This window comes from Dermacentor andersoni, chromosome 1, assembly GCF_023375885.2.
Source record: "Dermacentor andersoni chromosome 1, qqDerAnde1_hic_scaffold, whole genome shotgun sequence".
Taxonomy (NCBI): domain Eukaryota; kingdom Metazoa; phylum Arthropoda; class Arachnida; order Ixodida; family Ixodidae; genus Dermacentor; species Dermacentor andersoni.
In genome coordinates, this window is record NC_092814.1 from 382,629,692 (window position 1) to 382,651,174 (window position 21,483).

A 21,483-nucleotide genomic window follows, 5' to 3' on the forward strand; every position below is an offset into this window, starting at 1 on the left:
AAGAACTGGTGAGGCTTATACGTTGCTGAATAACGGACATGTCCTCTGCTATAGAGGTCTCCTAGATAAGAAGCGATACGGGGTAGGATTCCTAATCCATAAGGACATAGCGGGCAACATTGACGAATTCTATAGCATTAATGAGAGGGTAGCTGTAGTCGTAATCAAACTTAATAAGAGGTATCGATTAAAGGTAGTACAAGTGTACGCTCCAACATCCAGTCATGATGATGAGGAAGTAGATCAGTTATATGATGATGTGGAATTAGTGATGAGAAAAGTGCAAACCCAGTATACGGTAGTTATGGGCGACTTCAATGCAAAAGTGTGGAAAAAGCAGGCTTGTGAACAAGCAATTGGCAATTACGGCGTCGATTTTATGAACGCTAGATGAGAGATGCTGGTAGAATACGCAGGAAGGCAAACGTTGAGAATAATGGACACCTTTTTCAGGAAGCGTAGCAGCAGAAATGGACCTGGAAAAGCCCTAATGGTGAAACAAGGAATTAAATTGATTTCGTACTTTGTGCCGATCCCAGCATAGTGCAGGATATAGAAGTGATAGGTAGGGTAAAGTGCAGTGATAATAGGTTAGTGAGGGCTATAGGATTCACCTTAATTTGAAGAGAGAAAGAGCAAAATTGGTCAAGAAGAAATAGATAAACTTAGAGGCAGTAAGGGTAAAAACAGACAAATTCAGGCTGGTACTAGCAAACAAATATACAGCCTTAGAGCAGAGAGATGAAGATGAAAGAGAGGTAATGAATGAAATCGTAACTAGGCTGGCTTCAGAGGCAGCATTTGAAGTGGGAGGCATGGCACCAAGGCAACCAGTAGGCAAGCTCTCCTAAGTAACAAAGAAGCTAATAAAGAAATGACAAAGAATGAAAGTGTCCATTTCAAGAGATAAGATAGAATTCGCTAGAATTCGGTAGAACTGTCACAACTGATCAACAAGGCGGAAATAAGTGATATTCGAAACTATAACGTGAGAAAGACTGAAGAAGCCGTAGAAATTGGACACAGCCTGAAATGAGTGAGGAAGAAACTTGGCATAGGACAAACCAAGATGTATGCACTGAAAGATAAGCAGGGTAATATCATCAGCAATCTCGAAGATATAGTAAAAGCAGCGGAATAATTCTATATTGACCTGTATAGTACCCAGAGGAGTCAGGATACCTCCATTAGAAACAGTAATGAACAGGATACAGAAACTCCTCCAATAACGAGCGCTGAGGTGAGAAAGGCCTTAACAAGGCATGAAACGAGGAAGAGCCGCAGGAGGCGATGGAATAACAGTCGATGCAATAACATTCCCCATGCAATTTCACTATGGAATAAATTACCCGAAGAAGTAGTTAACGCTAATACAACAGAATCGTTCGTTCAGCTTTCAAGTAACCTTTTCTTTGACCTCTAAATTGCCGCAACGAAAGCAGTTGCTTTTGCGTTACGCTTTTTCATTGTTATTTTGTTTATGTATTGCAGTGTTGTATGTTCATGTTTATTTCTGTTACGTATAGTGTTACAATGATGTGTGCACATGTTTTTGTTGTGTTCTCGATTGCTCATTGACAGTTGTAATTTATGTTGCTGTATGTACCCACTCCTCCTTGGGCCAGAATAGGGACAGCAGTATTTGTAAATAAATAAATAAATAAATAAATAAATAAATATATCAAAGATGGAGGAGACATAATGCTTGGAAAACTGGCGGCTCTTTATACGAAGTGTCTATCGACTATCGAATGCAAGCATTATACTGATCCACAAAAAGAGAGACGTTAAAGAATTGAAAAATGATAGGCCCATTAGCTTACTCCCAGTATTATGTAAAATATTCGCCAGAATGATATCCAATAGAATAAGGGCAACACGGGACTTTAGTCAACCAAGGGAACAGGCTGGCTTCAGGAAGGGATACTGTACAATGGATACCATCCATGACATTAATCAAGTAATCGATAAATCCGCAGAGTAGAATAAGCCTCTCTATATGGCTTGCATAGATTACGAAAAGGCATTTGACTCAGTAGAGATACCAGCAGTCATAGAGACATTACGTAAGAAAGGAGTACAGAACGCTTACGTAATACTTTGGAAAATATCTACAGAGCTTCTACAACTACCTTAACTCTACACAAGAAAAGCAGGAAGATATTTATAAAGAAAGGAGTCAGACAGGGAGACACAATCTCTCCAATGGTATTCACTGTCGGTTTGGAATAAGTATTCAAACTTTTAAACTGGAAAGGCTTAGGAGTAAGGATGTACGGCGAATATCTCGGCAACCCAGCTTCGATTTGCCGATGATATTGTTCTATTCAGGAACACTGCGGACGAATTACAACAAATGGTTGACGACGTTAACAGAAAGAGCGTGAGTGGGGTTGAAGATTAATATGCAGAATACAAAGATAATGATGAATAGCTGAGAAAGGGTACAAGAGTTGAAGACCGCCAGTCAGCCTCTAGAATCTGTGAAGGAGTACGTTTGCCTGGGTCAACTAATCACTGGGAACCCTGATCATGAGATGGAAATTCATAGAAGAATAAAAATGGGTTGGATCGCATACGGCAGACATCATAAAACTGGGGTTACTGCGCTTAGACACACGGACAACAAAAGTAGGAAAGGACAGGACGCACGCAGACTCACAACTGAAATTTATTGGGTGAAAGATAATATATGTATATACAATGATCAGAATGACGTCATTATGGTGATAAGCCATCCAAAATCACTGCCGTTACAATGTTGTGTCCAGAAATTGCACCTCACAATCAGCAAGTACAATGAAGATATCGCTAACACATACACGTGCTTTCTTCTTTATAACATATGCCTCGAACAGCTCCCGTGTTCGACGATCCCTATGAGGGAACAAAATTTTTGTTTTTGCTACAAGCGAAAGGCACGCCTTCTTTGTCTCTTTTTCACAATCCCTGCAATGTTTTGCTACGTGGGAATGCTCGTCAGATGAATTATTCTCAAAATGTTCTTTTAGACGGATATTATTACAGCGTCCGGTCTGACTGACATAAACAAAGTCGCAGGAGCAAGGTAATTCATAAACAACACCGCACGTGCAAAGAATAAACTGTGACCTGTGGCTTACACGGCAAACAAAAGGGCTATGGCAAGGAATCATTTCAATGTTTCTCAGGACTTGTGCACACAAACGAGCAGCGATTTTGGATGGCCCATCAGCATGATGACGTCATTGTGATCATTATATATATATATATATATATATATATATATATATATATATATATAAATATATATATGTCATCTTTCACCCAATAAAATTAAGTTGTGAGTCTGCGCGCGTCCTGTCCATTTCTGCTTCTGTTGTCCGTGTGTCTTAGCGCAGTAACCCCAGTTTTATAAGATGAACTTCCACCAACTAGCCCAACTTGCCCTCTACTGCAAGACATTGTCAGCTCCTGACTGGAAGCTTATCATTATCATTGAAAAGGAAGGTGTACAATCAGTGGGTTTTACCGGTGATGACATATGGGGCAGAGACTTGGAGACTGACAAAGAAGCTTGAGACCAAGTTAAGGACCGCGCGAAGAGCGATGGAGCGAAGAATGCAAGGCATAACATTAAGAGTCAGAAAGAGAGCGGTTTGGATCAAAGAGCAAACGGGTATAGCCGATATTCTAATGGACATTAAGAGAAAAAGATGGAGCTGGGCAGGTCAGGTTTGATATGCGCTGGTTTGATAACCGTTGGACCATTAGGGTTAGAGAATGGGTACCAAGAGAAGGAAAACGCAGTGAAGGACGGCAGAAGACTAGGTGGAGCGATGGAATTAGGAAATACGCGGGCGCTAATTGGAATCCGTTGGCGCAGGAGAGGGGTAAATGGAGATCGCAGGGAGAGGCCTTCGTCCTGCAGTGGACATAAAATAGGCTGATGATGGTGATGATGATCATGATGATGATCCGCCTACATGCGGTCGCTCCTCGCTAAACCATGTCCCATCTCACGCCACCTCCAGAATCGCCTCAGCCTCTTTTCGGCCACAGACGCACATTCAGCTCATCAGCACTGCCTCGTGCCACGATGTTTCAGAACGATCTTGCTGAATAATTTCTCAGCATTCCCGATGGCACAGCCTTTCGGGAATGCACAGCCCTGTTTTCTTAACCAGTATTCATATTTAACGAGACATGTATTCTAGCCGTAGACGGTATCTGTCAGTTTGATGTATTTGTATAACGTGATGCTTATGGTTCATATTCGTGCAAATTTGACCTTAATTTAGGATTTTTAATCTTTGATACGTGTGACCTACCCTTACAATATTGTTTTTCACATCTATGTCACGCCATTAAATATTGTATGACGTGGAATCCCTCGCTTTGATAAGTTCTCTTCCCTTAATACGCGACGTTCTGTTGGGAGCGTGCGAGATATATTTGTGCGAATAAATAAATAAATAGTTGACGCCTTTCATTCGCACATATTAATGATGTCGGGCACTAAACCGGCCACCTCGTCTCGGTACCCCTCGAGGAACGCGACAAGCGGCATATCCCACGGCGCTCTTTGTTCTAAAGCTGATATGCGCGAAACGAAGAAGATATCTAAACTCAAAAAAAGTGTCTGCCAAGAGAAGGAGACATAGCGGGATTTGGGCTCTCGAGGAAGGAGACAGCCCCGCCCCTCCGACAGAAAGGGCCGACGGCGTCTGCTTCGGATAAGCTCACCGCGCGCTTCTTCCCTCCTGCAGCTTTCGCGACCATGCACTCCGGTGATGCGTTCTTCTCACACCGTTCGGCTCACAGGGGCTGTGCAAAATTAAACGGTTTTTGGCCTCAGCGTGTGCCAGAACCACCGTGCGGGCGTACAATTTCTAACGTTCGTTTCATTTTGCCGCGGCGACCGTGCATGACATTTCAAGCGCGTATAGAAAACGCGCCACTCATATATATAAATATATATATATATATATATATATATATATATATATAAGTATATTCGTTGTTTTTTTCGTACATTCCTTCGTGTTACGCAGACTATTTATACATGTTTAGACCTTTCGCGTCGCACTGCTTAGCCAATAAATGTTCATGGATCGCTTCGTGCGCGCCGATTTATCGGTTAAAAAATTTCCGATCGCAGCACGAGTATACAGCCCGTTCGGAGAATGCTGGCCAGCATAAGCCCTTTGACAGCGACGTCTTTGCGTTATTAGGCTTTCCCACAGCGCATCCTCGGTTACGGATATTTTTCTGTTATCTCATGAATACGTGGGAATTCGGGAAAAAGTTTTCATGGGCCACGCTACACGCCTATCGCCTGTGTATATACGGGCTGTGCAGCTGCCATCATTGCGTGCACTCGAACGCTGAGCGCTCGGCAAGACTGCGTTGAAGCCCTCTTTCAAAGCGGGGACTAACTAAATTCCCGCGTAGAAACACCGGGTCAAGTTTAATACTAAATGCTACACCGGTCCTACGCCTCGGTCCAGGAAAAGAGCGCACGCCGCTATCTCCTGAGCCAATCAAACGTGCGTGTGGCTCTGTTGTTCGCGCGCGGTGCGGAGTTTTTCAGGCCCCAAAGGCATAACTTATGCACCGAATAAATAAGTCACGAGGATGTGCGGTTCTCCCTGTCGCGCAAGCCAGCATACGCGTGGCCAGCTAGATTCGCTACCAGCTTCTATCCAGAGGCCTTGCATTCGTGACTGTATGGAGCGGGGAAAAGCGCGCAGCTCGCTTGCAACTCGATCGACAGAAGCTGCTGTGAACTTGTGTTGCACGAACGCAGGATGAGCCGTATACGAGTTGCTCCTTTAGGATCGAGAACTGAGCAAGGTTGGAACGTGTTCATTGTGCGACCATGGGCCCTATAACGTAAGACTATTCCAATATAGTTTTATTCTACTCTCCCGACGTCAAATTTACGTAACCACCGACGCGAGCATCGGGCGGTATCCTGCCGCCGTTCTTTGAAAAGCCCCAATCAAACGCGCTTCTTTTTTAGAGGAGGTCACTTTTTCTTTTTTTAGCTTTAAAAGCGAATAGCATTGCCTACATTCAGCGGTTTTCCTTATGTAATTTGCTGACACGAAGCGAGGATCACGCTCAGGTGAAGAGGGTTTCAATGGGGCTGAGTCAGCACAGTGAAAGTAGATAACTGGATGTGGAGCCTGGTGCCAACGCCTGCGATTGGTCCGCTTCCCCTGAGTTAGGTCGTGGTGGCTGGTCGAAAATCGCGGCGTCGTGCAACGGAAGGTTGAAAATGACGCTACAACGGATCCTCACCAAAGAAGAGTTGGCAGAGCAATGTTGTGTATGTGCCGACAGGGCTCGATAACGTTATACTGCAACGGAAATTTTTTTATTGTACACAAATATTTCATGCTCCCCGACAGCTCAGAGTTGCCAGTGCCAGAGCGATAGGGTGGCACACACCTCCTATTCCTTTCGGAACGAGGCATGCGCCAGGCTACTGAAAAAAAAAAAACTGTTTTGTTCGGCAGATTAATGCATCTTTAACGCGTACACGTCACTTTGACGCGGTGAGTTTTCGCGGTTTTGTGACGTCGCGTGACAGGCAGGCGAAGTGGGTGCAGTCCGAAAACTTTTGACCAATAGCTCAAGGCTAATGGCGAAAAGGCGTCGAATCAGAAATAACTCCTTTTTTTCTTCGGCCCAATCATGCATAATCCGTGTGTACACGTCATATCATATGGGGAGCTATCGCGGTTTTCGTGACGTCGCGTGACAGACAGGCGAAGTGGGTGTGGTCCGAAAATGTTTTTGGCCAGTTGCGGAGGGCTGATTGCCGAATTGGAATAGAAAAGTTTGGAATAGCTTTACGTTATAGCCGCCCCAGTATAGCATAATATAAGTCCCGTGCGTTCTACTTTTACTCTTCGGGCATACTAATTGCCGCCTGTGTCGAACTCAAGAGAGGGATGAGATGGGAAGGGGCGAGGGCGAAAAAGAAGTAAATACATGCCTTAGTTGATATAGTGCATTTTTGATTATTGAGATAGCAGGCCCTTCGGTGGCCTAATTTCCCAGTGTCTCGTCATTTATTAAGCAAGAGCAGAAACCGCAAGCATTGTGAGTGTTGCTCAGTCCTCGCTGTATATATAGTATCAGGCCCGTCTAAGTGCATACCCTATAGAGAAAACTGAGAAGGGCGAGAACCGCTGTTTCCTCCAGTGCTTTCGAGCAAGGCGAATACAAGAGGAGAGTATAAACCATCCCGGGGTCAACTGTCATCATTAGCGCAACGGACCCATTTGTTTCCTAGGTATACTCTGTGGCGCAAAATACATTTCTTGAACAGGGGCAGAAGAAAGGAAGACAGTTGGCGCTTCACTGTCTTCCTTTATTCTGTCCCTTTTCAAGAAATGTATTTTGCGCCACAGAGTATACCTAGGAAATCTAAGCACCAACTTGCCCAAGAAGAAGTCCTTTTGGGACCCATTTATGTTTAGACAAAGGCTGTGGGTGCTATCCTTCTGGTACTTATAAATCCTTACGAGCCGTTTTGTCCTTCTCTCTCCCTTTGCCTAAGTCACGCTAGACCTTCTAATTACGGATTACAAGCTGGCGCACGCGTGCATTTCTTTGTTTTTGACAGAGGCTGCTCCTTTACCCACCATTTCTCCCCCTTATTTATCTACTGCTTCTTCTTACCGACAGACCATGAGCCACTGACATAAAAACACGGTTCATTCGCGCCGAAATGCGGTAGAATCAACGCAGGCAGAAAACGGCAGCAATGGGTGAAGGCCTCCCTATTCTTGTTACGAGGGTAGCAGACCGTGCAGGGCCTGCTACCCGGAGAATTGCACCTCGTTAACCTTCGTGCTTTTCCTTAATCTCCCCCCCTCTCTCTCTCTCTCTACTTGCATCGTGACTCAGTGCCTCACCTTGAACTGGTCTTTATGCGAGCTCTCTTGTGTTGTGATACTACGGCCGGTCTGGAGCCGTAGTGCATGCAGTCTGGCCATGATGGTATTTGGAATGCTTTGGCTTCCGCCGAATTTGAGAAGCCGATGCAAGATATGCTAGAAAACTAATTGTAAGTAACTGACACTCGCCATTTGTACTTTAATATATACTTCGATATATTCCTAAATTTCTCAAATTATAAGCTCCACTGTTGGGTCCACTGCCAGTTTATAATAGTTCGACTGCAAATTTCTTTAATATTGCCAACAGACTTCATTTCTCTCGAATTCCCTGCATCAATTGCACGTAAGAATGTTTTCGAAATTCGAACGACGTAGTATCTTGCAATTCCACAGTATACAATACAGTAGTCAGTACCTGCATCAGATTAACACAAGTACGGTGCGTCTTCAGCGTCTTTACTACAAGCCGAGGCAGGCACTGCGATGCGGGCCAGTCCTAGAGTGGATCGGGGTCTTATTTTGCTACGTTTACAAACTGTCGTAATCATTCCGCGTCAAATTTCAAATTACCTGTTGAATATGTTTGCACGTGTTGCCTGGACACCTCAGTATGTTTATAAAGAAATTAAAAAAAAGTTTATAAATGTTTCGGTGGATCCAACGCTTATTTGAAAATGTGTGTTTGCTCAAATGTTGAAGCAAATGTTATGGAAACGTAACGCTAACGACGGAAACGTCTGCTCGAGTTAAGCAAAGGGAATGTAATTTTACGGGTACATTTTCATGTAATAGCGTCGTAGCCACTGCGCATGCGCGGGACGCAAACTGCGTTTGGGTTTTGCGTCGGGCACGCTATTTCACTGATTTAGCGGGAGACCGAAAAGCTGCCCCAAAAGAGTTCAAAAGAGTTTCGTAAACAAACATGGCGGCACCCATCGAAGCGAAGGCTCTAACCTATAGCACCAAACTGGGCTCGATCCGTGGTAACGCATGAAGTTCGCAGGCTAGCAGAAGTGACTGCGGTTATCGCATTCTCTAAACTAGCGTGTGTTATGAAGATTAATTCATTAGACGCCGCTGATTACGAATTCTATTGTGGTTTTCATGGCTCGTAGGCCTAACACGGCTTAGCTTGGCTAGTGAAGGCACGTACTCTTGGTTACTCAAAATTAAGCGCAATTGTTTGCTGCTAATAGAATAACCTCCAAATTGTAATTAAACGCTAAAACATGAAAGTCAATATTACTATTCTTATCACAAAATGGTATATTTTATTTAATTATTTCTATTACCTTTTCTTTGACGCCGTAGTGGCACTGTCAGCACAAGGACTATCAGCTAACGCAAAGCCCTATGCTAAATTTCTTCAGTCCTGCGTGCTCCAACGCTAACACCTGCAAAGCTCTTTGGGGCCCCTAACTATTGGGGCCCCTATTCTAAAACTCTCTAATGTGTCCAATATCAAGATTGACTGGCGCGTGCTCTTAGGAACAGTTTCAGCGTAAGAACATTTTTGTGATTAAGGACCCTGGGGCAGAATTCCCTAAGCTAACTTACAAACCGATTTTGGCGTACAAAAAAAATCTTAAGAAAAAAGCATATTTTCAAAGCTAAAACTGTTCGTAAGATCAGCAAGCTTGCAATGCCCGCCGCTGCGAAGACGAGTGCTTTAGTCAGAAAAAAAGGCGTGTATGGCGCCTTTTTAAAAGGCGAAAAAGGCGGTGGCACAAGCACGAACTTCAGTACTTGCGCCAATAGTAAGCGTAAGTCGATTCACAAAACCTCAACATCTGTGGCAGCTGCCGGCGTAAGAAGTAATTCCTACGATAGGAGTGCAGCTAGCTGTCATTTATATCTATGTGCGCTTGTCGAGCTGACGCGAGTAAGCATTGGAACGCGGCGCATTGGCCAGAGTGCACAACTGATAGCCGAGGATGGCGCGTGCTTATATTGGAATGCATCTTGTAACCGCGCAAACAACAAAGCACAAAGAAGGTCCTGCGTGTTTCCTTCTTTGTCCTTTGTTATTTGCGCGGTTACAAGATGCATTCCAATATCGACCACCAACTAGCCCGCCTATCCCTGTTAAATAAGCGTGCTTAGATCTTTGTGGCGCTCTGATTGGTCATCCCAAAGAGCATTGAGCAGTTTTAGCCCATAATTGTACTGGGCGTGCGTTGCTGTGAAAAGTGACATTAATGCTATGCTGCGAACTTGTGCTTAATGTCTGATAGGCTGATTTTCTGAGTTCACAGCCTGACTTCTCATACTCGTCATAACACTCTATTGGGTGCTAGAAAAAAAAAAGGATGATGTTCGTTCCTGACAACCGTCTAGTTTGTCATTGATGTGTTTTGAGCACTTCTACCGTTCTTTTTCCATTTTTTCCTTCTTTTTCAGATTTGAGCTTTCTCTCGCTCATGGGGCTGCGGATCAATATGTTTCCCGACGCTCTTCAGTCTATACGCTTTGCGCAAAGCGCCGACAATTCCACCTGTCGCCAAGGCTCGGGCGAGCACTGTTCCCGTCAGTGCCTATGCGCATGCTGTGATGTTCGCGTTCTGGATCGTAATTTAGCGCTTCTGTCAGCCTTCAGCGATGTCTTGAAGCAACTGTTGCGTAGTTGGGCGCTTTGACACGTACGAAAACTCGTCAGGCACACACTTTGTCTCCGGTGTTGCTTCGCGAGCAAGAGCGACGGCGGCGGTGGATCGCGGCTGTTCGACGGAGAAAATATGCAATCGCGCTTTGTTTACTGCAGTTTTACAGCGATCACTGCGTTTTTATTTTTTGCTTGATGTCGCTGCGGCTCTAGTGAGCGCTTCCACGTTTAAACTCACGTTGAATTCCAATGGCAGATCGCGAGCGCTCGCCGGATCACGAAAGGAGCGCGTCGCTCCGACTGAGATCGCTCTCGCCAAATCTGCGAATACAATGAGTGCGCTCTCGCGTAGGCACTTAGTACAGGCGGGAAATTGAGTGAGACGGCACTATACTAGAGGTGGATCGGGTAGGCTTCATCACCACCACCATCTGGATAATCCCAGCGTTCGGTGCGTTTCTTTTTCTTCCGTGTCGGAAGAATCATCCCTAGAGTTGGAACCTATAGTGTCTGGGTCGGAGCTGTCAGTATCCAGGAGCAGGAAGAAAAGCGCACGGCGCAACGTAGCGTCCATGTCGTCCATAGCTGCCTGCGACCGGAAACAGGCGACCGTGACAGTGAGCAGAGGCGGGCGAAGGAAATACGTCATGCGGACTTCCGGTCAAATCTGCGGAGCAAATATTTTTGCTCCGCAGAGCGATCCGGAATCGGTGACTGCTCCCAATCTGCCATTGGAACACGTGACTCGCGCTCTGCCATCGAAACAGGATTGCTTCATACAGAGCAGGAAAACTTGATCTGGTTCTACCATTGGAATTCAACATTAGATTAGATTATTAGATTATGGTATTTTACGTGCTAAACCCACGATCTGATTATGAGGCACGCCTTTGTGGGGGACTCAGGAAGTTTGGACCACGGCTTTCTTTAGCGTGCACCTAAATCCAAGCACACGGGTGTTTTCGCATTTCGCCCACATCGAAATGCGGCCGCCGTGGTCGGGATTCGATCCCGCGGCCTCGTGCTTAGCAGCCCAACACCATATGCATTAAGCAACCCGGCGGGTCGTTTAAACTTGGGCTTAGCACGACAGAAAGCTGAGCTAGTTGGTAAGGATTCATTATGACGAACGGGTGGATGTCTGATTTTCCCTTTATTAAGGATTCATTATGCAAAAAAGAGGTGAGGCGTGCAGACAGGACACACGAGTAGAGTAGAGGCGTTGGTGTTGTCCACTTCTCTACTCTTGTGTCCTGTGTGCACGCCTCACCTCTTTTTTGGATAATAACTTGGTCGCCTCGTCTACAGTCCAGAAGGTACGATCAACATTAGGTTGTTGTTACTGATGCGACGTGATGCCTCCCTTTGAAAAAAAATAATAAAGATGCGAAATGCTAAGCCAGAGAATGCGGAGCCAAGCTGCGAATCGCTCATTGCGTTTAGACACTTTGAACAAAAGGCTCCGTGTTAAAAATCAGATGACTGCGCCTTCGAAAAAACGTCACGCGATCATTCGTGCGTTGCACGGAATTGGCTGCTGCTCTACATATCGATGGCACTAAAATTCGCCCTGCGGCGTATAAAATTCGGTGTACGCTCGCCTCAGCTATCTGCATGTTGACTGTACAACGTGCCGTCAGTGAGCATTAAGTAAAGGCTTTTGACAGGGCATCCAACCTCGTTTGAAATGCCTCTCAATATCACTTCGCGGTAATGGGAAACGCCTGAACTTCGAAGCCCTGATGTCTGCAACTAATGCATGCTCACTTTACCCCAGCTGTGTCATGAGTTGTGGTCAGTTCTGAAACGTTCACGTTTTTTTTCTTGCTAGTTGTGAAAGCGAGCGCTTGTTCTCTTTTTATTCTTTTGCATTAAATAGGCCAATATATGTTCATGTTGCTTCGCTGTAGTTGTCTCTGCTTTAAATGATTTCTGTGTAGCACGTGGTTCACAAGAATCATTTAATGCCATGCTTTGCATTTGCTTTCAAACTGTTAGTATCGTGTCAACGTACTCTTTTAACTAATTAAAAAGCGCTGCATTGCCTATTCAGACTCGGGGCACAACAACAGGCTATATAACATACGGTTTCATTTGCATTTGGGTGCGAGGGTGATACTAGTAAAAATGGTGGTGACACTAAAGAAACATAATACATAAAAGCAATATGCTCTTGACTGATCCGGGAGGCAAATGTTCAGCTATGGCGTCTTCCGATATCTCTCTCACGTGCTGCCGCGAAATCATCGAAGCGCTCTGCTTGTTTAACGATGAAACATGTGAAATCCATGCTTTGCAGACAGTGGTAAGACGGAAGCACAAAAACAATCATCCCTTAATTATTGCTGGAGTCCTATATGTGCTATTTTTGTCAAGCACATTGTGCTGGTTCGCAAGCTTTACCGCCGCTGGCTTCTCACGTGGCCGCACCTGTACGAACCATTCGCAAGCGCGACGGCCCTCAATTAACCTTCCATAAGAACACACGGCATGTAAACAAAGCAAGTGTGTTACCAAAGAACGTTGGTTCGCGGGCCAACAAATGAAGCCATGAGCGCCCGGGGCGTTATAACGAAAGCGGCATACTGGCGATGAGCTGCATTTCGTAGGCACACTTGTTGATGCTCGTCAAACACTTGGCGCGTAAGGAGACAATGTCGTCCCAGACAGCCGCTAAGTCGGACACATGTTGTGCAGTGCGATTTCCTTGCGCACACGTGACACCGCAGAAGTGATCTGGGAGAAGCGGCCAATCGCGCGCGCGCACTGCCGACTCCGGCCCGCCTGCGGTTACAAACGGCCGCCGCTGCGCGGCTGTCAGCGGCCCCCCTGTAGGCGCGGCGTATTACTTTCGATTCGACACGAAACAACGAAGAAACGCCTACACCGTTTCTAACTATAAAAAACTTGTTCCTGTGGTACAATTCGCTGAGTTTCCGGTCCTGTTAGCCTCAGCCTTCTGTTATACTTCGCCCACATGACTGCGCCCCTCTTCACTCAAACCTAGATAGTATTTCGTCATGGTGTAGTTGCGGGCCAATTAACCTAAATGTTAATAAGTGCAAAATAATCAAGATTTCGCGCAGCAGTGTTCCTAAGTATTTGTTCTCGTACTCTCTTAATGGCTCGAGAATAGTTTCCGTCCAATCCCACAAATATCTTGGCGTGCACATTTCTAATGACTTAACACGGCATGAGCATCTTCGTTATGTAATTAACAATAGAAACCGAATGTTTATACTCTTTCTCCGCCGTGACATTTCTTCCGCCCCCGTCTCACTAAAACTAACGCTCTGCAAAACAGGTTCAAACTAGAATACGCATCATCAATCTGGGACCAGTCGTCATCAGTGCTCCTTTCTTCTCTTGAGGCCGTCCATAACCGTTCAGCTCGTATTATTTACTCCAATTACTCTTGTACTTCCAGTGTGTCTACAATGAAGCCTTCCCTTAAAACTTCCTGATCTATCTTGTAGAAGAGCAGTTGACAGTCTATGTCTTTTTCATAAAATCTTTTTCACAAGCCATGATCTCAAGAACGCTCTTTTTACTGCGCCATCCTACGTCTGATCACGTGCTGATAATCGTTTTAAAGTTCAAGTGCCGAACTGCCGCACCAACTTGTACTTTCATTCATTCGTGCAAAAGACGTCATCAGAACGGAATCACCTCCCTTCCTTCTTCGCCAGCAACCCTAATCAATCTTCATTCAAGACTTTCATCATCAACGATGTACCACAACTGTACCAATCATCTCTGTAACGCCGCAATGGCATTGAGAGTGTTTAAAAAATAAATAAATAAGTAGATAAATAAATAAGTAAATAAATAAAAATAAATAAACATTGTTCATAGTTTCAATTCAGCAATAAGTCGAAGCGTCGTAGTGTCAGAACCTGTGGTGCTGCTCATCCTGTGGCCTAATTGGGAGCGAAGGTGTTCGTGCGACGGACGGCAATCCTGTCATAGTTGAATGCTTGTTTCGATTTCTCGTGCTAGTAATGTCCGCCTCTTAGAACCAGCTCAAGGACAAGAATTATGCTATCTGCCGCAGGAGATTTTTAAAAATTCTGTAAAGCTTAAGAATAATCACCCTATAGAATGTTACATATGACGCCAACTTTTCATCGCTCCAAATTCTTGACGGGCGTTCGGTGCAAAAAAGAACTACAGACTACAGGGTACCAGCTCATATTGCGGCACTTATGCATGCTGGTCAGAGACCTATAATATTTACCCTGTCCTATATTGCCATTTATTTAGCAATGAACTGAAAATGCGCACTTACGGTGTTTAAGAATGTACAGATAAGTCCTATAATTTTAGTAAGGCTTATGTTACGTCGAGTTTAGAAGCTCGAGAAACACACACACACACACACACACACACACACACACACACACACACACACACACACACACACACACACACACACACACACACACGCACACGCACACGCACACGCACGCACGCACGCACGCACGCACGCACGCAAAGATTCCCGATACAAGCTCGCGACACAAAAAACTCCCGACACATCTTTCTGTTGCTCAATACGTGCTACATACAGTGTCGCAAGATTGACGATTGGAACCGCTTTGATCCGAAACCAGCACAGAATGTTGGACCGTCTTGAACTTAGTGTAGGCTGCTGCACACTATTCTGACGTGCAATGGAACGTGTGTTAATTTATGGAAACGTTGGTGCTGATCGTTGTGGTAGTGTGGACTGGTTAGCATTGACTTTTATGAGGTGCCACTTGGCCTATGACACAGTGTAGTTAGGGGATCCAGTCCCCGACGTCACCAACCTGTGGGTTATTTCAGGTCTCCAAAATTAAAGTGTGCGCCTTTGTGCATTTCGCCTGTGTCGGAAAAACCTGCAAAAACAAACTCTTGATTAGTAAGAATAGCTATCATTTGTTATCAAAGCGAGAACAGTGGCACAGAAGGTGGCTGATGGTCTCTTCACACTTGCACTTGGCGCACATTGGTGAGTCCGCCATTCCAATACGATAGCTGTTGGAGTTAGTGAATGCTACTCCTACCCACAGCCGACACAGCAGTGTTCCGTCACGTTGTGAAAGGTCTGCTGGTAATTTAAATTTTAGTGATGGGTCGAGGCTGTATAAACGACACTTAGAGTTATGTGGTGTATGCCAGTAACTTAACGTGATGGTACGAGCGAGACTGCGAAGTTCTCTTGCAGCGTCTACTCTCCATAAACGTATGAGGAGTGTCAGTGCACCAGCCTGGGCACGTCGGGCAGCGTCATCAGTGAGGTGATTACCAACGATGCCACAATGCTACGGCCGTCACTGAAAGATGGTATCATGTCCTCATTCCGAAGCGCAATGGCAAGTTTCGTTGATTTTAGACACCAGCTGTTCATAACTACCACGTCGTAAACCTTGCAGGCTCTGGAGCGCTGCTTTCGTATCACAAGAGAGAGACAGAGAGAGAGAGAGAAAGGCAAAGGAAAGATAGGGAGGTTAACCAGAGTTTATCTCCGGTTGGCTACCCTGTACTGGGGGAGGGGCAAGGGGATGCGATAGGTGACAGAGAGAAGGATAAAAAAAGGGAAAAAACCTAAACATTACATGCATGTACACACGAACTGTTTCTGTGGGCACTGTCACGCAGCCCTCAAAGGCGTTCCTCGTCTTACACAGTGTCACCGTACAATCCTACGTCACACAGTGTACAGTCATAATTTGTCAGAAAGTCCCGTGTCTTTTAAGTAACGCAGCAGCGCCTTGATAGCGGATCGCGCTGACGTTCGCGTAGGCCAGTTTCCAACGATCTTGTTTTCTGTCATTGGGCGCTTGTCTCTTTGTCTAGGGTGGCTGAGAGGACGGCTCTTTGCGGGTTGACACGAGAACACTGACAAAGAAGGTGCGCGATTGTTTCATTGCACCCGCAGAAGTCACAAAGTCGGCTGTTGGCCATTCCGATAAGGAAAGAGTACGCATTTGAAAATGCTACTCCAAGCCATAGACGGAGTAGAAGGGTGCAGTCACGTCGTGGAAGGCGTGCACTTGTGAAATTGGATGAATTCCATTGAGCTAATGTCAGGTCACGCGCAAGTGTGAAAAGTTTTTTCGCTGCGTCGGCTCTCGAAAGAGGAATGGCAACGCAGTTGACGCCGTCATGGGCAGATCGGGCAGCTGCGTCTGCTCGATCATTGCCATGAATTCCACAGTGACTAGGCAACCATTGATATATTATATCGTGTCCTTCGTCAACTATGCGATGGTGGACTTCTCTGATCTCTGCGACGAGCTGCTCATGTGATCCATGGCGCAGTGCTGAGAGTACACTCTGTAGGGCTGCCTTGGAATCACAGAAGACTGACCATGCATGGGCTGGTTCCTCCTGAATGAAATGAAGAGCTGCACCCAGGGCTACCAGTTCAGCAGCTGTCGTTTATGATACATGTGACGTTTTTACCTGTATTTTGACGGATCTTGTTGTTATCACCACAGCGGCAGCTGAACTTGACTGAGTCATCGACGTAAACGTGTACGCGGCCACTGTGCACCTCATGTAGAAATTCTAATGTGACCTGCTTCAGGGCAAACGACGGCATGTTGGCTTTCTTCATGTTTCCTGGGATGGTGAGGCGTATTTCAGGTCTGTGCAGGCACCATAAAGGGTGAGTATGGTCTTGCTGCAGGCATGTAGTTCGATGGCAATGAGGTACGATTGGCAACAATTACACGACTAAGAGTTGCGTGTGGCCTTTCTGCGGGTAGAGCGGCAAGATGGTGAGAAGGTAGTCGGGCTAAGTGCCGAACATGCGCCCTGAGAGCGTCGGTTGCCAAGTACGTTGATATTGGGTGATCTCGAGCTATGACAATCATTGCCGCTGTAGACGCACTCCTCGGAAGACCGAAACACGTCCTTAGGGCTTGAGCTTGTAGTCCGTGGAGTACACGCAGGTTTGTTTTACAGGTGTTACCAAGCACAGGAAGGCTGTATCTTGCGTAACCGAGGAACAAGGCATTATAAAGCTGCAGCACTGACCGCACCGACGTGCCCCATCACTTTCCGCCGAGAAATTTGAGGAGCTGTATTATTGTGATCGACCTCTTCTTCAGGTATGAAACATGCGGGCTTCATAATAGGCCTCGGTCGATAATTACCCCTAAGAAGCGGTGTTTCCGCGCAATTGCAACTGCTTGCCCATTGACAATCAAGGAGTAACGCTTCATTGTCTTTCGAGTGAATGTAACAAGGCAGCATTTCTCTGAAGACAGCTCTAAGTTCTCTTTTCGCAAGTACAGTGATGTTAACTTAGCTGCCTTTTGGAGCCGTGCTAGTACTTGCAGTCGTGATACAGCAGACGCCCAAATGCAGATATCGTCGGCATAGATTGATACTTCTACTGTGTTGGGCAAGCATCTGACTAGGCCAACGAGCACTAGGTTGAATAGCGTCGCGCTCAATACTCAGCCTTGGGGTACTCCACGGAACGTTTGGTGTTGAGTGGTGGCGCCATCCACGGTCATCACGAAGAAATGCCTGTCGGTCAAATAACTGCACAGCCACTGAAAAGTGCGGCCACCGATTCCGGCTTCAATCAGAGCATCTATAATGGCATAATGTGCTATGATATCATAGGCGCCTTTTATGTCAAGGAATAGTGCCGCCGTAAGTCGTTTCAAACGTTTTTGATGCTGAACAAACGTGACCAAATCGATGACATTATGTATGGATGAGCGCCCACACCGGAAGCCAGCCATACCATCTGCCTACACGTTGTAATTTTCCAGGTACCATTCCCGGCGCGTCAAAATCATTCTTTCCATGATTTTCCCTATGCAACTGGCCAGAGCGATGGGGCGGTACGATGACAAATCTAAAGGTGATTTACCAGGTTTGAGAAGTGGAACCAAGCGGCTGCATTTCCATTCACGTGGAACCAAACCGTTGCGCCAAGACTCGTTGTAATGGTTTAGCAGCATGAGTCGTGCTTTCTGCCCAAGATTGGCGAGCGCTGCATAGGTAACTCCGTCCGGCCCAGGTGACGAAGAGCGCCTGCAAGTCGCCAGTTGTTGTGCCCGTACAACCAGCCCGGATTCCGAATCTACAAGATGCAGAATTTATCCTGCGAACGCCCGTTGGACAAACCCGGTGCTGCGCCGCAAGGCACAACGCCCTAACTCTCCCTTCACAAGTCCAGATGCTGCGCCTCCAGACAGCGGTATCCTGTGGAGGAGCATCAGTGAGCGACATGTCCAAACGTGCAACAGAGTGCTGGACAGGCCGCCGCCGTATTTCCTTTCCCCTGGAGGTCACCGCGCGCGGCAAACTTGATGTGAGTGGCCGGCGCGGTCGCTGGTTGGACCTTTCGGACGACCGTCGAGTGCTGGCTTTGTATTGGGCCGTTTGAATAACAATCGTTTCATGGGGCTTTATAAGCCCCGACGCCGCCGCCTGGAAACCGGATCCACCGAACCACCGTGAGCCGAGTGCCGCTCTCGAGTGGAGTGAGATGTGTTACGCGTTGGAGTCTCGCCGGACGTAGCCGTGCGGGAACAGTCGCATTTGCTGTTAACTCTCGGCCCCCAGGCCGATCCGATCTTGTCCTGTATAATGACCTGTATATAGTGTATAAAGTCCCTTTTGTTATTCTCACCGACGCCTGACTCGGAGTCTTCGCTACCGACTAGAGAGCAGGCAACGCTCTGTCACAAAACGGGTGACGAGCGTTACGGGACCACCCCAATGTTGCGACACAGTGCCGCTTCAAGCTCCTCCACCGAAAACATTACATGCATGCGCGAATCCCGTGGCACAGGAGTGGAACATGGTGTAAGTGAGCGTTGGAGCTGCAAGTAGGCAAGTCTTGAGCAAAATTCTTCAGCAATGTCAATTTCTCTGCGACCTTGGTACAAAGCGAGGGATTTGAAAGGAACACGCCGTTGCGGTGATGCGCGAAGTCCACACACGGTTCTCCATATCTGAGACAATCGCTGATGTGCATCCAATGGCTAACAGAAACGTTTCCATCTTTCAGATTGTAGTGAATCAATGCGGCTTTGAATCTTCTTTTGCATCCGCCTTGCCTCTCGGAGATCATGGATAGATTTAGTTCTGTATCCTCTTTCAGCCCGTCGGCGAATTGCTCGTAGTCGCTGCAGTTCGGCATCAAATTCTTCATATTTCGGGAAAGGCTGAAAACTACGCGTAGCCTCTTGCATGGCCTTTTGAATTTCGTGTTCCAGGCTTGAATGGTTCTCTTGCTGACATACTCCCTCCATGTGCGGCCGAAACGCCGACAAATCAATTCGCCCTGGCACGCTTTGGCCTCCCCGGCCCCAACCCACGGGCCGCCCTGCTTACAGTTTTGATACCTCCACTACCACTTCGGTGCCCTACTGCGCCTCCAGCTTTATTATAACCCCAGGTGCTCTCCTGAGGCCTCCGTTTGCTGGTTACATGTGCCCTACTGGAGCAGTGCTTGTAAAAAAAGGCAATCTATCGTCGCGACGAAAAAAGCGACCCGCTAATTATACAGCAGCAGTCGGAACGTTGCCCCTTCAGGCGCAGCGATCACCAAGGAGCGTCCGTGCCCACTGCCTCACCGCGCGGGCAGCCAGCGGCGGAGCGTAAACAAACTCTACCGCACTCCGCAATACCGGCATGTCTGGGTACAAACGAATACAACGCGCGCTAAGAAACCTCCTTCGTAGTGCTTAGGCAGAGTCATATATTGCAGGAGCAAATGGATGGATGGATGGATGGATGGATGGATGGATGGATGGATGGATGGATGGATGGATGGATGGATACAACTTCCTTGTACGTCCGGCAAGGTTTAACGCAACCCGGGCTCAGGTCTCCCACGGGGGAACGTCAAGGCCCTGCCTCAACGCCGCCTCACGGGCTTGCTGGACTGCCCACGTCTGGATTCCGAGGTCTGAGCTGCGCAGAGTGGCGGCCCACCTCGACAACAGGGTCTCCGGAGTAACTGCCATCCCTCCTATAACTACATTGCACTCCCACAGCATGTGTTTGAGTGTTGCGGGTCCTTCCTGGCACAATTTTCACGTGTCGTCCTGATGCTTATCTGGGAAGATACGTTTCAGACGGAATGGATTAGGGAAGGCGTTCATCTGGAGTTGTCTCCAGGCGACGGCCTGCCTCCTCTTCAATTTGGAACTCGGCGGTGGGTATATCCTTCTGGCGTTCAAATATGCACTGGTTATGTCGTTGTATCTGGTGAGCCTGTCCCGTTCTACTCGAGAAGCGTTCGCTATCGTGCGAGAGGCGTTGCCCTGTTCGGCGCGGTGGGTCATGTCTCGAGCCATCCGGTGCGCCGTCTCATTTAGGTTCGGGAGCACGTCGCCTTCCGTGGTGACGTGCACGGGGAACCATATGATCCTCGAGCTCGCAGTTTTGGATCTGCCCGCTTTGGCCAGAATGGACAGGGCTTCCTTGGAAATTCTACATTTGGCGTAATTCTTTACTGCCGTTTCCGAGTCACTTAGTACGACTTCGCATTCCTGTTCTGTGAGGGCCAGCGCAATCGCTACTTCCTCCGCTATTTCCGAGTGTTTGGTGTATACACTGCATGTGGTTCTGATTTTGGACTCTGCGTCTATGACTACGGCGGTGTATTTTCGGTCGTTCGGATATCTGGCTGCGTCGACAAAGCGCGCGTTTCTCTCCCTGCCGAATGAACGGAGCAGAGCCTCGGCTCTTGCCTTTCTTCTACCGCGGTTGTAACCGGGGTGCACGTTTCTTGGGATATTTGCCACCGTAATGGTGTCTCTGATTTTGTTGTGGATTTGCATTTTCTGGCCGTGCTGGTTGTGGTACGTTATGGCGAGCGTGTTCATAATGTACCTTCCCGTCGTGGTGGTCGACAGGCGTTCGAGTTGCGAGATGCGTTGTGCTTCGGCTATCTCTTCCAGGGTGTTGTATATGCCCAGCTGAGCCAGGAGCTCGGTGCTCGTCGATTCCGAGAGGCCCAGGGCT

The 21,483-nt window shown here is 47.0% G+C and overlaps 1 protein-coding gene across 1 annotated transcript in view; it reads left to right on the forward strand.

Moving 5' to 3' along the window:
* Nucleotides 1-21,483, forward strand: part of LOC129381850 (uncharacterized) — a 37,738-nt gene that overhangs the window by 1,754 nt on the left and 14,501 nt on the right. The window lies entirely within an intron of this gene.